The 18232-nt window shown below is 35.6% G+C and overlaps 1 protein-coding gene across 1 annotated transcript in view; it reads left to right on the forward strand.

Annotated features, from left to right (window-relative positions):
* LOC101900555 (corticotropin-releasing factor-binding protein) overlaps nucleotides 1-18232 on the forward strand; it is an 88854-nt gene that overhangs the window by 49553 nt on the left and 21069 nt on the right. The window lies entirely within an intron of this gene.

The raw sequence follows: 18232 nt of genomic DNA on the forward strand, positions 1-18232 counted from the left end.
TGATTATTTCTACGTTCACATTTAAGTTGAAAATATATATGTTTGGACAATCATGATCCTTGTAATGCGATTGAGCTCTTTGATTTGGTCCAAAACTTTGACCAAGTCCTAAGATTTTTAATTTTTGGTTGAAAGGTTTCTTGGTTCATTGGCCTCATGGGATTTTTAAAGGCAAGTGTTCAAGGGACCTACTGAGCAAAAATATTGGGTTTACAAAAACTACAAGGACTTCTTAAAAAACACGTTTTCAAAGGTCTTCGGACAGAAAAACGTACATTAAAAATAATCAAGAATAATTATGAAAAAAAAACTAGTAAAAAAGCTGTAAGTCCGGTCGGACCGAACCTTAAAAATAACAAATGTAGCCGTCATATTAGGGTCTAAACGACGACGTGGACTTGCATTTTTGTCAAAAGCACAATACTCAAATGTGAAACTTGATCATCAATAAAGGGAGGTACTATTATATGGGGGCTATACCCAAATGTGGACCTGCAGAGACAATTTTCTGTCTTGGGTTGCAGTATCCATTACGAACTTTAAATACCAAATTTGAAGTAATTCCGATTAATAATGTCGCTAAAATCATCAAAATACCGAATATAGGGAGGAGGGGCTTAACAAAGACGTAGACATGCACAGACAATTTTCTGTCATAGGCTGTAGTATCCATTACGAACTTCAAATACCAAATTTGAAATAATTCCGGAGAAAAATGTCGCTAAAATCATCAAAATACCGAATATCGGAAGGTACCATTATATGGGGGATATACCAACACGTGGACCTACATGGCCCATTTTCAATACCAAAAATCCTGCCGACATAATGTACATCTGAGTAAAATGTTATCAACCTACTTCAAGCTAGAGAGATTTCCACAGACGCACAAACGGACAGGCGGACGGACATCGCTAAATCGACAAAGAATTTTATGCTGATTAAGAATATATATACTTAGTGGGGTCTAAAATATATATTTCGGGGTGTTACAAACGGAACGAAAAACTTATATATATATAAATTAATATACCATAATATGGTGGAGGGTATAAAAACAAAAGGACTTCAAAAAACGTACCTACCTTACATAATGGCAAATTTTTGGCCAATCATGATTCTCGTAATGTGATCGAGATTTCTGATTTGATCCAAAAACGGGACCAAATCCTAAGGCCTTTGTGAAAATCCTTTAGGAAATTTCGGCCGAAAATCGTGGATTTTGTTGAAAGGGTTCCTGGTCCAAATATAGGGATTTTTTCTATTTTAGCTGACTTTTTGGCTGAGAATACTTATCGACATTATCTTGACACTAAAACGGGGATTCTTTTATTAATGTTTAAGGTACATATAAGGGAGGTCCGTGCCACAATTGTAGATTTCTAGCAAAAAATCATGGATTTACAAGGACTTCCTAAAGAAGATGGATTTTTAAGGAATCATTTTTCTACGACTTCCCGACGGAAAAAGTCGTTTAAAAATATTAATTGTGAATTAAACAAATTAAATGGTCTTTGTGGGCAAGAATCGTAAATATTTATGAAAACAAATTATAAGGTTATTTAACTTTTTCCTCGTCCGAAAAAAATGTTTAAAGTAATCTCGAACCAAAATCGTTGAATTAAAATAAAATTTAAAATATTTACGTGTTTGTTTTCTCTTGATATGATCTTCGCCTTAACAAGGCAAAACTCTAAAATATTTACGCCGACTAAAATCTTGGATCTAAAAAAATATAAATTATAAAGACTTTCTGGACCGAAAATTGTTCATGGGCATCCTAATTAAAAATTGTTCATTTATAATGAATTTATGGATATTGTGACTAACAATTAAAGATTTCACAACAACAAGTTTTAAGGACAAAGTCACAAGGTATAAAAAAATTTCGAATTTAAAAAATATATATAAACCAAAATGGTAGGTTATAAAAAAACTTAAAACTTATCTTGGAATAAAATCATGGATCTAAGAAAATCAAAAACAAAGAAAGTAGACCAAAATCATAAATTTCAAAGAAAAAAAATTAAAAGGACTTTACGAATCGAAACTTTTTTTGAGAAATAATTACCGAAGACCTCCTGATCAAACTTAGCGTTTTTATAAAGAAGAACAATGTTTCCTGGACAAAAATCTTGAATCGTATATTAAAAATTGTTGAGACTAGTCACATGGTCTATAGAAATTTTAACAAGTAAAAAAGCAGTAAGTTCGGCCGGGCCGAAATTGAATACCCTTCATTATTTGGAACGAATTTTGCAATTTTCAAAAAAAAAAAAATAAATAAATAAAATCCTTTAATAATTCTGTTAAAATCTTAAAAATACCGAATGTAGCTTTCATATTAACGAAACTTGAAAAAAAATATCGGTGTATGATGTCGTTAAAATCATTAAAATATCGAATATCCGGAGGTACCGTTATATGGGGGCTATACGAAGACGTGGACCTGCACAAATAATTTTCTGTCATAGGCTGTAGTATCCACTAGAACTTCAAATACCAAATTCCGCTAAAATTACCAAAATACCTAATATCTGGAGGTGCCGTTATATGGGGGCTATACGAAGGCGTGAACGCGCATGGACAATTTTCTGTCATAGGCTGTAATATCCATTACGAACTGCAAATACCAGTAAATAATGTCGCTTAAATCACCAAAATACCGAAAATAGGGAGGTACCATTATATATATTGTTTAAAAGCGAAAAAGAGAAAAAAAAATATTGGTGATGGAATGCAAGCGTGATAGTGTGGTTTCTTTATATTTGGCTGGAAAACCACAAGTGGCTATCGTTAGAGCACTCCAGCATTTAAATGTGAATAAATCTTTTATGTCTCGTACCATCGCTCGTTACCGTGATACTGCTAGCGTAGCCCGACGTCAAGGAAGTGGACGGAAGAAAACAGCAACAACAGCAGAAATGGTTCGAAAAGTAAAGAAGCGACTTGATCGAAACCCACTCCGAAGTGGCCGAAAAATGGCTCGTGAGCTGAACATATCACAATATTCCATTCGGCTAATATTGAAAAATGAGCTCGGGGTAAAGCCATTGAAATTCCAAAAAGGTCAAGAACTTACACCGCCACAGAAAGGAAATAGACTCAAAAGAGTTGCTTCGCTTGGCCGAAAGTGGTGAACTGCCGAATTTCGTTTTCTCCGATGAGAAAACATTCGTTGTCCAGCAGTTTGTAAACAACATTTCTGTCTTAAAACCCCCTTTTATTTTTCAACTTTCTTTAATAAAGCACTAAATTCAATATTGATTTAAAGACTTATTGTATTTATTACATGACAAAATTTCTTTTTCTTTTACTTCAACTTCCCCAAAAAAAAAGAGATTGATTTTGGCTCCCATCGACCGCCTTAGACGCCCAAAAGAAATTGTGTCAACAAATCATATCTTAAACGACAATTTACAAAACTGTAAATATTGACAACATCTTGCAGTTTTTATTGTTAGCCAACCACAGATTGTATTGTGGGGGGCAAGATGACGGACAGAATATTGTAGTCCCAAACAAACTCAAAATAATTACATCAACCCTTTTTCGTTTCGGTATATTTTTTTTGCCTTCATTTCTTTTTTGCTTGTTCAAAATCTTGAGAGTCTCTGTAAAAGTAATCAAATTCCTTTGTGCAAAATTGTGTTTTGTATAAAATCAAATGACGTCAAATTACCATAATAATGGAGAAACGCCAACTCTGTGTAAAACTCATTTAAATATGTATGTATGAAATAGCGTGACCAAAATATGTATTAAAAAACACACAGTGATAGGAGGAGGTCGGACAAGTTTAAACAAATAAAGACATTCAATTTTGTGTTGACATTAAAATTTAGCTATTGAAGTGGGCAAAGTGTATTTAATTTAGTGGTTTTCCATGAACCATGGGTTGAAAAAACGTTGATATCGACAAAATTAAAAATGTTCTTTAAGGTCAACAAGATCTTTTTTTGCGTGATAGTGTGATTTCTTTATATTTGGCTGGAAACCCACAAGTGGCTATCGTTAGAGCACTCCAGCATTTAAATGTGAATAAATCTTTTGTGTCTCGTACCATCGCTAATTGCCGTAAAACTGGTAGCGTAGCGTGACGTCAAGGGAGTGGACGAAAGAAAAACAGCAGCATCAGCAGAAATGTTTCGAAAAGTAAAGAAACGACTTGATCGAAACTCGAGTTGCAATGGCCGAAAAATGTCTCATGAGCTGAACATATCGCTCCGTTGAGAAAACATTCGTTGTCCAGCAGTTTGTAAACAAAAAAAATGATCGCGTTGCTTGACAAAGAGGCCAGCTGAAAATGTGCCACCAGAAAACAAGGTCAACACAAAAAAAATGCCAAAGTGTCGATCACCTCAAGCAAGCACTTCGCCGGGAATGGGCCAAAATACCGCAGAGCAGCGGGCAGCGTGTGACGGTTTCATTGGCCGTTTGAAGGCCATAATTCGTGCCAAAGGTCTGTCCATGGTAAAGGTGTGGGCCGCCATAACAGCCGATGGTCGCTCTTCGCTCCTTTAATCGACCGTCGCATCAGAATTAAAGCCGATTATTATCGCGAAAATATTCTGGAGGGTGTATTAAAGCCTTGGATAGGACTCACAGGACAGGACTCAGCACCATCGCACTCAGCACGCGCCACCCAAGAATGGTTACAAAATGAGGGATTTCGCTTCATTTCCAGCGCACAATGGCCACCAAAATCTCCGGATACCGATCCGTTGGACTATTGTGTCAGGAGTATTTTGAAAAGCATGATTGGCACTAAGTGTCGATCACCTCAATCAAGCGTTTCCCCGAGAATGGATCAAAATACCGCAGAGGAACATTCGGGCAGCGTGTTATGGTTTCATTGGCCGTATGAAGGCCATATTGATGCTATATCCGATATTTTTTGCTTTCATTCAATGAAATTAAAAAAAATTAAAAATTATGGCGTTTGACTTTGTTGCAGTTTTTTATCTCACCCTGTATATGGGACCTATATTCGAATCTTAGCAGTTCTCGACAAAATTTGCCAAAGGTATTTTCGAGCTTTATGAGATATCTGGTACCAAATATCATTGTTGTCGAATGTATATTATGAATATGAGGGACTTAAACACCAAATCGGATGAAACATGTATTTGGGAGTTATAGCTATATCTGAACCGATTTTGGAAGCTATAGCTATATCTGAACCAAATTTAATATACTTGCTTCTAGACTGAATTCGGTTGGATGTTGGTTGGCCATTTGGTGCACAGTTTACCCGAAATCGGTTGAAGATATATGTTGAACCTGTAAGCAAATCTGAACCGATCTTGATGAAATTTGATACGCTTATCTGATATCTGGTAGCAAAGATCATTGTTGTGGAATGCATGTTACACTTGTGACTTTAAACCCCAAATCGGATACATATCGGATAGATATATGAGAGCTATAGCTATATCTGAACCGATTTACACAAAATTTGAGGTACTGATTTATGGGATGAATTCAGTCGTAACTGCCAAAATTCGGTACTTCTGGGCTGATATTGGCCATTTGGGGCACAATAAACCTGATATCAGAAAAATATATGAAGCTATATCCTAATCTGAACCGATCTCGATAAAATTTGACAAAGGTATTTTGGAGCAGTATCTGATGTCCAGTACCAAATATCATTCTTCTTGAGTGAATATTACGCATGTGAGAGAATTAAAACCCCAAATTGGATGAGACATATATATCCCATATATATTGATTTCCTTGCTTCAGTAGGGTTCGTCCTTGTGCCTAACAAATATTGTTTGTAAAAGTTTCATCTCAATCGGATAATAAATGCGACCTCCATTTTATTCACAAGAATGCATGGACGGACTGACATGGATAAATCGACTCCCAAAGAGATTCTATGTGGTGTAGGGTATAAAAAGAGATATGGGTCCCAGAACCCTGGAATATATAAAGACGTAATTTATCCTTTACAATACTTCAAAAATATTTTATTGTTTTGAAAAAAACCGCATTCGATCGATTTGTCCCACTAAGGAATGACCATTTTTCAACCCAATAATATTACCCTCTTAAGAAGAAATTTGAATTTTAAAAATTGCCATCTAAGAAACCCTACAAAATAGTTAATAATTTACTTCAAACAATTACTTTGCCCAGGATTCATTTGAAAAGATTCCATAATTTCTTATTACGGTCTAGAATTACACAAAGCAAATAGCCAACACTTAAGACATTATCAACGCTTTGCTTGTCATCAAGAGAAGCAACAATACAATGTTGCTGATGTACTTGTCCTCGTCGTAAAGGAGGAGGAATCACTTTCAAATGCATTCGACTATTTATGGACGACGACGACATCATCATCGTCGTCAATTCTGTGATTTTCGAGATTTAGTTGTGGCTTTTAACATAAAAGTCTTCAGGATCTATAAATACTGCAACGAATGAAGAAACCATTCAAACAAGTCGAAGACTATGAATCCACAACAGAACATTGTCAGATCCAGTAGAACATTGCCGGACATTGAAAAACAACAAACACAACAACGACGATGATGATGATGATTACAACGCGACAATGGGTGATGGTGGCAAAGATAACAATATTGAAATATCCTTTAACAAGAGACGGCCATCTGTGCAAACATTACGAACATACCACCTTTGTTCGTGTTGCTGTTTTTTTTTTCCTTGGAACCCAATGTCCATGGAAGAAAATTGACTTTGGAGCAACAACAATCAACAGAGAGGGAGGGAGAGAGGGTCTTAAGAAAACAAAAAATAACACTGCAGCAATTCACTTAAGTGAAGGAGGCGATAAGTACCGTGAAACAAAAGCGTCACTTACTATTATATTGTGAGTTATTGTTCCACACTTTAGTGCCTCAATGGCCCCTACCCTAGCCAACCCAAACCAACCCACCCACCCACCTCCATTGACTTGGACGGGTCCAGTTGCATTTTATTACCCAACGACTTTCAACGCCATCGCCATCATTGTCATTGTGTTTCCTGTCGCTGTTTCCTTCGTTTCGTTTTAACAACTCAACAACGATAACAACAGCAACAAAAAAAAGTTCTTTAGCCTTTCCTGGTCGTTCGTTGTTGCTCTGCTGCCAGCATTTAACGGAGATCCTTTGTTGACCACCATCATGGCCACCCATCTCCGTGTGATGCAGTGGGGGGGTCGGGGTACGTAGTTTGCATTAAGTGTTTACATTGTTAATGTTTACGATGCTTTGTCATGGAATTTATTATATTAACAAATTGTTTTGCGAATTAGTTTGTTATTGTTTCTACTGCTCTTTATCAATTGAGAAGTGGTTGCTAGTCCTTATTGAGAGAGGCAGAGTTCTCTTTGTGTTCTAAGGCAAATATTTGAATTGTATATGTATGTATTTATGAATGTGTCACACAAAGGAAGTGGGCAATTGATTATTTTATAATCCATAAGATTATTTAATATTACTTAATAGTTCTTTAAGCCCAAATTCACACAGAAGCCCTTTAATGGATATGAGTTGTTTTAATTCCAAGAAGCAAAAAGCTCCGACATAAATTAATTAAAATGCTGTGGGTTTTGAGACAATGTGATTGAATTTTAAGTCATTGACTCTTTGGACGAAACTGCCGATTTTTTTTTGACATTCTTACATGTATATATCACTTGATGTGCCCAAAATGCCTGGCTGATGCCCATGGCTATTCGCAAAGGGAGTGTACTTTTATTATTTATTATACCCTACACCACATGGTGGTCAGGGTATTATGTCTTTGTGCATTTGTTTGTAACAGGCAAAAGGAAACGAGATAGACACATAGTTCCTTTTGATGATCTGCATAGAATCACATTCTGAGTCGATTTAAGCATGTCCGTCCGTCCGTCTGTCCATGTATTTTTGTAAACAAAGTACAGTTCGCATTTATTGCCCTATCCAGATGAAATTTTGCACAAATCATTTGTTTGGCCCAAAGACGAACCCTATTGGAGATAATCGGTCAAAATTTAGATATAGCTCCCATATATATCTTCGTCCCATTTGCCTTTTATTGTGCACCAAACGTGTAATCGAATAGTCCGAATAGTATGGAATTTTGCACGTACGATCAGATTGCACCTGAAAATAAGTATGCCAAATTTGATCGAAATCGGTTCAGATATAGCTATAGCTCCCATATATATTGTTCATCCGATTTGTTATTTTTGTCCTCCGCAGCCGTAATATGCACTCTGTAACAACAATATTTGGGGAAATATATCAAATATAGCTCAGAAATACATTTGCTAAATTGTATCGAGATCGGTTCAGATTTGCATATAGGTCCCATATATAACTTCGTCCTATTTACCTTTGATTGTGCACCAACGTCTAATATTTGCCCAAATTGGATTGGATTGGAATTGGCACTTACAACCGAATTGATTCTAGAAGGTAGTATGTCAAATTTAGTGAAGATCGGTTCAGATATAGCTATAGCTGCCATATATACTGTTCATCCGATATGTCATATTTGTTACCCACAGCCGTAATATACACTCCGTAACAACGATATTCAGGGAAATATATCGAATATAGCTCAGAAATATCTTTGCCAAATTTTATCGAGATTGGTTCCGATTTGGATATAGCTCCCATATATATTTTTATCCGATTTCAAATTAATTGTGCACCAAATGGGCAATACAAGTCCGAATTTAAAAGATACAAATGCTTCAGCATATTTAGTCCTTTGAACTTTGACTTATATTTATAATCATAGCGTGTATTATTAACTTCTCCCATAAAAACTTTTAATTGTTATGCGCAGCTCTAGTAAATTAGAAAAGTGGTGTTGGGTATCAAAAAGTCGGCCCAGCCCGACTTTAAGACTTTCTTTACTGTTTTTTTTTTTTAATTTTGGAATGAAAGCAAAAAATCTCGGAAATAGCATCAAATTGTATGGCCTTCAAACGGTCAATGAAACCGTCACACCCTGACCGAATGTTGATCTGCGGTATTTTGGCCCATTCCCAGCGAAGCGCTTGCTTGAGGTGATCGACACTTTGGTATTTTTTAGTGCCAACCCACAAATCAGAGCTGGGAACTTGTTTTTAAGTAGTGAAATGTGACAAGGTAAATTACAGAAAATACAGAGATGGGAATGCTTATTTGAAATGACATTACCTTCTTAATTTTACCATGGTGCCCCCTTGCTTTCCAAAATACTCCAGACACAATAGTTCAACGGATTGGTATCCCGAGATTTTGGTGGCTATTGTGCGCTGGAAATGAAGCGAGGAACCTCATTTTGTAACCATTCTTGGGTGGCGAATGCTGAGTGCAAAGGTGCCGAGTCCTGTTGGAATGTCCAAGGTCTGCGGCCAAAATGTTTGAGTGTCCAAGGCTTTAATACACCCTCCAGAATATTTTCGCGATAATATTCGGCATTTATTCTGATGCCACGGTCGATTAATACGAACGGAGAGCGACCATCAGCTGTTATGGCGGCCCACACCAAGGTGCACATTTTCAGCTGACCTCTTTGGCAAGTAAATACGATCATTTTGTTTGTTTACAAACTGCTGGACAACGAATGTTTTCTCATCGGAGAAAACCAAATTCGGCAGTTAACCACTTTCGGCCAAGCGAAGTAGCTCTTTTGAGTTTATTTTTGAGTTTATTTTTATTCTTGCACTTTTTGGATTTTCAATGGCTTTACCCCTAGCTCATTTTTCAATATTGGCCGAATGGAATATTGCGCTTTGTTCAGCTTACGAGCCATTTTTCGGCCACTGCAACGCGGATTTCGATCGAGTCGCTTTTTTACTTTTCGAACCATTTCTGCTGATCTTGCTGTTTTCTTTCTTGACGTCGGGCTATGCTTCCAGTATCACGGTAACGAGGCACAAAAGATTTATTCACATTTAAATGTCGGAGTGCTCTAACGATAGCCACTTACGGTTTTCAAGCCAAATATAAAGAAATCACACTATCACGCTTGAATTCCATCACGAATAACTTTTTTCTGGAAAATTATCACCAAAACGCTTTTGTGCGCTTGTAAACAATATAATGAGCTGTAACTGGAGTAATTTTAACAGCTGTCGGACAAGTGGCTTAGAAATGAAAGCAGTCTGAAGTTGGTTGCAATTTTTTCATCTGACCCTGTAGTAGGTTCTAATTCGTGGGGCGAAACATTGTATGTATAGGTCCACGTTTTTATATACAAATTGGTATTTGTAGGTAATAATAGGTTGTAGCGCGTGTGGCGAAACATTGTCTGTATAGGTTCACGTTTTTGTATAGCCCCCATATAACGGCACCTCCCTATGTTCGGTGGTTTGATGATTTTTGCCATATTTTTCCACCGGTTTTTTTTTTTCTAAAAATTGGTATTTGTAGCTCATAATAGGTTCTAGCTCCGATGGCGAAACATTGTATGGATAGGTCCAATGTTTTTGTATAGCTTCCATATAACGGTAGCTCCCGATATTCGGTGTTTTTATGATTTTTGCTACATTTTTTTCACGGATTTGTCTAAACATTGACCTTTGTAGGTCATAATGGGTTCTAGCTTCGATGACGAAACATTGTATGTATAGGTCCATGTTTTTGTATGACTCCAATATAACGGTACCTCCCGATATTCAGTGTTTTGATAATCATAGTCACATTTACCCACGAAATTATTTCAAATTTGGTATTTTAGAAGGTCTGCTAAATGACAATCCTTGAATTATAAAATTTTCTATAGACGTTCCCGTTTTGGTATGGCCCCAATATAACGGCCTTACCAACTTTAACAGCATTATCCAAATGGTCTAACTTAATGTTTTTTTCTTGTTTAAATGACTAAAATTTCATACAAGAATATGAAAACTGTAAATATAGAATTTTTCCCTCATATAGACGATAATGGGCCATAAGACTGCAAGAAACAATTAGGAGGATTTTAATATTTTAAGAATTATTTTCAAAAATATGAATGAAACTGCGAATGTGTGATATTTATACCCTACAACACTTTGAGTTGGGGTATTATAAGTTTGATTGGGCCAAAAATTGTGTAACACCTCGAAATATTGATTTCCCACATAGGAAAGTATATATGGATCTTCCTATCTCGCCGATAGGATTCGATCTAGCTATGTATGTCCGTCCGTCTGTCCATGTTAATTTGATCTTCACGAAATTTAAAATGTAGGTGGGGTCAATGTCAGAATAGAACCCTATTTCTTTTGGAGACGATCGCACAATATTTATGGGTTAAAATGGACAAAAATCTAAAAAAATCCTGATTTTGCAGTTGCTCTACAGGTCACTATTATAGACCAATCGAAGCGAAAGTTAGCATGGGGCTAGAGCTTTGGGCTGGGCAGAAGCCTCCCAATTTTGATGGTCATCGGGTAACATTTAGTGGTTGAAATAGACCGTAACATTTGTGATAAAAAAAGTCAAATTTTCCATTAAACCGCGAATATTTTTAATGCCGACGAAATCATAAATAGACGAACAGGCCTATTCTGACCGTTACGAAGATGCCGATAGTAAAAATATCGGATATATATATATATATATATATATATATATATATATATATGCGAGTTTTTCAATTTGACTTATAATATTGAAGTGTATATGTTGTAATATTTTTGCACTTTACAACACAGGTTGGGGTTATTATTTATATACAGATTGCAATTATCGTTCGATCCTCACGAAAATTTTTGACAAAGGTAGGGTTAGGCTCAGAAGGGCTTCAAAGATGTCCGCAATATATTTAGGGGTTGAAATGGACCAGCATCTCAAAATGTTCCTGATTTTGCAGCCCTCATAAAGGTCACAAATAGAAACCAAAGGACACGAAATCTTGCATGAAGTTAGCATTTAAGACAGCGGGTAGAATGGGCCACTACTTTTGTGTGAAAAAATACCAACATTACTTACATGTGATATCCGAAATACACAATAGGCGAACTTCTAGCTTCTTTATGATGATTTCGTTGACGAATATAGCCAAATTCAAATGAACAAAAAAAACAGAAAAAAATCCTGATCACACAATTGAAGCCAATCGACACGCCTGAGAAGATAGTTAAGCAGAGTGAAGAATTCTAGCATTTTGAAGCCCATTGGATTATATTATGGACCATAAAATGGACCACAAAATCTAACAGCACGACGGAGTGCATAAATATCGGGAAAATGTCCCTGGTCAAAATGCTAAGGGTAATATCTGGGCTGGGCAAAAAGTGAAATCTTCCAAAATGGATTTGGAAATGAGGGGGCTTCTCACATATTGTAGTGTTGTAGGGTATCACATGGTCGGCCCCGCACGACTATAGCCTTTGCTTACTTGTTTTTTAATGCACGTGTATTCTATTTTTACCTTTATTTCATTATTTACTAAATTTCTACAGATAATTTTTTGATATCCACAGTCTTGCATAATTTAAAATGTGAAACGCAGACCTTCCAAGATCGTAATGAGCTGCTGAAACACGTGTAAACAGTAAATTTATCTTCTTCTGAATAAAATTACTAAGAAAAAAGACAATAGCATTTTGACCCTTAAATATTATACAATATTTCTTGCGATTAAAAAACAATAATTGTTTTTGTTTGTGAATACTTTTGTTATGAAAACCTCACTGTTACTCTGTAGAATAAAGACACTCACAAGTAAATAAAAGATTCCAATCATCAATCAAAAATGAAAACGTTTGTTTGTTCCTTTCTATTATAACCCGACATTTAAGGATGTATTTGTCCTCGCATATTAACAACAATGAATGGATAAAGAAATTTAGAAATCCTTAAAAACGTGACAATAATTTAAGGTTTACTAAGATAAGAGCTATGCGACTGGGATAATAAAAAAATCATTGTGTGGAATATAGATTTTCTTTGGAGTTTGAATGAGTGGGTGAACCTTCTTAAATTACAGATGAAAGCAAGCGACTGAGACTTGCTATGGAGAAATCGATTTATTATTAAAGATAAATTCTAAGAAACATATCTAAAAATGTACTCTACACCACACTGTGTTGCAGGGTAATATGACATTGTTTATTTGTTTGTAAAATGCAAGAGATAATAGTTTCATATTATGAAGTGAGTGTGTATGTCCGGCTACAGAATCTACCCAATAAAAAATCTTATTACCAAATAATGGGTTTATGAAGTACATTCTGTTCTTCAATAACTGTTAAACAAGTAAGCAAAGGCTATATTCGTGCGGAGCCGACCATTTGATACAATACAACTCTACAATATATTGGAAAACCTCATGGTTTCCAAACCCATTTAACTCGATTTTTATACCCTACACCACATAGTGTTAAGGGTATTATGTCCTTGTGCATTTGTTTGTTACATGAAGAAGGAAGCGAGATAGACCAATAGTTACTTTTGAGAATCTCCATAGAATCACTTTCTGAGTTGATTTATGCATGTCAGTCCGTCCGTCCGTCTGTCCATGTATTATTGTGAACAAAATGCAGGTCACATTTATTATCCGATTGAGATGAACTTTTGCACATATCATTTATTTGGCCCAAGAACTAACCCTATTGAAATTGGAGATAATCGGTCAAAATTTAGATATAGCTCCCATATATATGTTCGTCCGATTTGCTTTTTATTGTGCACCAAACGTGTGATATCAGCCCGAATAATATAGAATTTTGCACATACAACCAAATGAGGCCTAAAAATAAGTATGCCAAATTTGATCGAAATCGGTTCAGATATAGCTATAGCTCCCATATATATTGTTCATCCGATTTGATATTTCTGTCCTCCGCAGCCGTAATATGCACTCTGTAACAACAATATTTGGGCAAATATATCAAATGCAGCTCCGAAATACATTTGCTAAATTTTTTCGAGATCGGTTCAGATTTGGATATATCTCCCATATATAACTTCAGCCGATTTACCTTTTATTGTGCACCAAACGTCTAATATTTGCCCAAATGGGATGAAATTTGGTACTTACGACCGAATAGAGTCTAGAAGCTAGTATATCAAATTTGGTGAAGATCGGTTCAGATATAGCTATAGCTCCCATATATATTGTTCATCCGATTTGTAGTATTTGTTACCCACAGCCGTAATATGCACTCCGTAACAACGATATTCAGGGAAATATATCAAATTAGGCCTGAAAATAAGTATGCCAAATTTGATCGAAATCGGTTCAGATATAGCTATAGCTCCCATATATATGGTTCATCCGATTTGTTATTTTTGTCCTCCGCAGCCGTAATATGCACTCTGTAACAACAATATTTGGGGAAATATATCAAATGTAGCTCAGAATTATCTTTGCCAAATTTTATCGAATTCGGTTCAGATTTTGATATAGCTCCCATATATATCTTTATCCGATTTCAAATTAATTGTGCACCAAATGGGGAATACAAGTCCGAATTTAAAAGATACAAATGCTTCGGCATATTTAGTCCTTTGAACTTTGAATTATAATTATAACCATAGCGTGTATGATTGAATTCTCCCATAAAAACTTTTAATTGTTATGCGTAGCTCTACTAAATTAGCAAAGTGGTGTAGGGTATCAAAAAGTCGGCCCCACCCGACTTTAGGACTTTCTTTACTTGTTTTATAATGCCATACAGTCCTGCACAAATGTTACCTTTGGGTTTTGACCAGGGTATTTGCCCTATATTTACCCCTCTCTGTCGTGCTGATTGGTATTCAAAACAATTTCCAAAATGCTAGACTTCTTCTGCCATGCCATTAACACTTACCTCATGCAACATTCTGTGTCGCTTAGTTTTTAATTGTGACCCATAGAGCGACTGCAAAATTAGGACAAGTTTCCATTTTTTGGTCTATATGAACCCTAAATATACATTTTTAAAACAAAAGGCTTCTTTTCGACCCTGATTTTACCTCCATGCAAAATTTCTTGATAATCGGACGTTAACTGCGACCTGAATATAATACCCTCAACACATAGTGTTGTAGGGTGTAAAAACATTAAAAAATGTTTAAATCGAAATTGTTAGTCAAATATGAAATAATCGCATGCGATAAAAATTTGACAAACAGCTATTCACTTTTTTACTCTCATATTTTTACACGATTTTCTTAGATTTTATCCTTTTCCGGAAAAAGGCTATTTCGAAATGGTAAGAATTTTCAAAATTAGTCCGATTTTTGACTTATAAGCGGAATAACTAAGATCGAATTATTTTTCATATATACTATACCTACTTTGCTATATATTCCATATCTTGGATATCAGCATCACTGTAACGGTCAGAAGTGACCTTTTGATGTATTTTCGATTTCGCCGGGATTAAAAATATTCGCTGTTTTATAAAAATTGTCGTTAAATATTGTCCGATGACTAAACTAAATGTTGGGATCCGCCCAGCCCTAAGCTCTAGTATCATTCTAAATTCCGCGTCGATTAGTCTATAATTGCAACCCGTAGAGGAACAGCAAAATAATGGAATTTTTCTGTTTATGGTCCATTTCAAGCCCCAAATATTTCGCGATCATCTCCGAAAACAAAAGGGGTTTATTTTGACCTTGACACCACCTCCACTCTCATTTTTGTGAGGATCGGGAACATAGAGAGACGGACATACATAGCTAGATAAAAATGGATTCAGATTCGAACCAGCAACCTTATATATTATAGTAGGATATGCTCACTCTGCGCCGACATTACTTTTTACTAGGAATGATTAAAGCAAATGTTTTCTGTATGTTTAGGAATAACTTATTATTTTTAACTTACTGCTAAGGCAGGAGGTATGTACTAGCTATTGCTAACAATGCCAAAAATGGTACGTACGACTACCATTTTTTTCTGGGGAGACATCACATGCAGGCTTGGAAAAACTTTTGCGGTGTAAGTTCTTGCACTTTTTGAAATTTCAAAGGCTTTATCCCGAGCTCATTTTTCAATATTTGCCGAATGGAATATTACGATATATTCAGCTCATGAGCCATTTTTCGGCCACTGCAACTCGGGATTCGATCAAGTCGTTTATTTTCGCACTATCACGCTTGAATTCCATTATGAATAACTTTTTTTTCTGGAAAATTCTCACCAAAATGTTTTTGTACGCTTGTAAACAATATAATGGGCTGTCACTGGAATTATTTTAACAGCTGTCGGACAAGTGGCTTAGAAATGACAGCAGTCTGAAATTGATTGCAGTTTTTTCATCTCACCCAGTATATATGTTATGTTTGATTTAAAATTTAAACTGCACTGAAGTCATAAAATTCTATCAATAACGATCATAGTTGTGCGATTTACCTAATACAAATCCACAATATAAACGTGCATTTATTACGGTAACCTCCGCTTAATATGTAGAATGCTGTAGGGTATCACATCGTCAGTCCCGCCCAAATTTTGTCTTTTTGCTTTATTAATATTGACATTTGGTTGTAAAAAGTTCTAATTCTAAAGTAGCTTCTACAGCATGTTTGTCATTGTATTAAAGTTCCAACTTTCCTTTCATTTTTCTATTTTCCCAAGGGGAAAACCATATACAAATACATTTTTTTAGGAATAACATTTACTTTTCAAATATGTTTCACCTTCAACCAGAAACAAAACAACTTCTCACCATAGAAACATTGGCCATGTCTACGGTGTTCCACCACCTTTAGGAGTAGTAGTAAGTAATTTAAACTCTTTATTTTAAGTCTTCCTTTTTCTGCCTCTGTCCTAACAACAAATTCCTTTTTTCTTCTTGTTCCACTTTACATCTCGATTTGTTTTGCTTGGCTTCTTAATGAAGTTCTTAATTATTCATAAGTTGCTGTTGTTTTGTTTCAATTTGCCTTGGCTTGTTGTTGGTTGGTTGTTGATACCACAATAAATAATATTTCTTTTTCAGATTAATCTTGACCATTTGCCATTTGGGGTGGGAGATCAGTCGAGAGGTCCACCATTCAGGTTGTTTAGATTTAAATCAGGGGTTAAAAATAAATTATTTCTTTGTTTAAATTTTGAATACAACAAAGTTGTATTGCAATGACAATTTTAAGTAATTAATGCGACGAGATGGCAGATAAAATGGATTCGTTGTGAGACGAATATTTAGTATTTTGGAAAAAATATTCCGTCCAAATCTGTTTCTAAATAAAATATTACAAAGGCCAATGTTAGAATACTGAAATTAAAAGTACAAAATTGGGCACTGCAGGACTATGGAAGGTAATAAAAGCAATTTAAGAATGGGAAAATTTCTATGATAAAATATATAAAATGTTGTCGAAGGTAGAATATGATACAAATACGTAATCTTTCATACAAAAAAGGGCAAATGCACTTCATATGCCTTTGGCGATGTCCATAGAGTCACATTCTAAATAGATTTATGCCTGTCCGTCACCTGGGGATATCAGAATATGGTTAATAACACCTTGCAAAGCAAAAATATTTACGCTTAGACTGCTGGCTTTTCGATGACCTCGGCCATATTTTCCAATCGATTTGGCTGAAGAGTAGTATTTTCGATTCTACAATGTTTTGCCTCACGAGTTAGAACCCAATTAGACAAATCCGTGAAAAAAATATGGCAAAATTCGTCACAATACCGAATATCGGAAGGAACCGTTATATGGGAGCTATACCTAAACTTGGACCTATACATAGAATGTTCCGCCACACGAGCTAGAACTCATTATGACCTAAAAATATCAATTTTTAGACAAATCCGTGAAGAAATGTGGCAAAAATCATCAAAATACCGAATATTGGGAGGTACCGTTATATGGGGGCTATACCAGAACGTGGACCTAGGTATACAATGTTCCGCCACACGAGCTAGAACCCATTATGACCTAAAAAATACAGATTTTTAGACCAATCCGTGGCTTAGAAATGACAGCAGTCTGAAGTTGGTTGCAGTTTTTTCATCTCACCCTATATTATATATATTTATAACCTCCACATTGTTATCAGTAATTTGGCAAAGAAACCATATACCTAAAATACCAGGATTTCAAGTAATCTGTGTCCGAAAATTAAAAAAAAAAAATGTGGTGATGTGAGAATTTGCACCATTAATTTAGTTTACTTCGCTATGTAAACATTCAAAACTGCGATACACGTGTTTCTATGCTTGGCTCTGTTTTCATAATCCAATGGGGGTTTCCATAATTATTGTTGCACAGTGTAATACACCTAAGTCATTGTCAGAAAAAAGTTGGGATCTAAATTGTGGAACAATAATTTTGTTAAATAACCTCCACAATGGGCCATGTTA

This window comes from Musca domestica, unplaced genomic scaffold, assembly GCF_030504385.1.
Source record: "Musca domestica strain aabys unplaced genomic scaffold, Musca_domestica.polishedcontigs.V.1.1 1, whole genome shotgun sequence".
Taxonomy (NCBI): Eukaryota; Metazoa; Arthropoda; class Insecta; order Diptera; family Muscidae; genus Musca; species Musca domestica.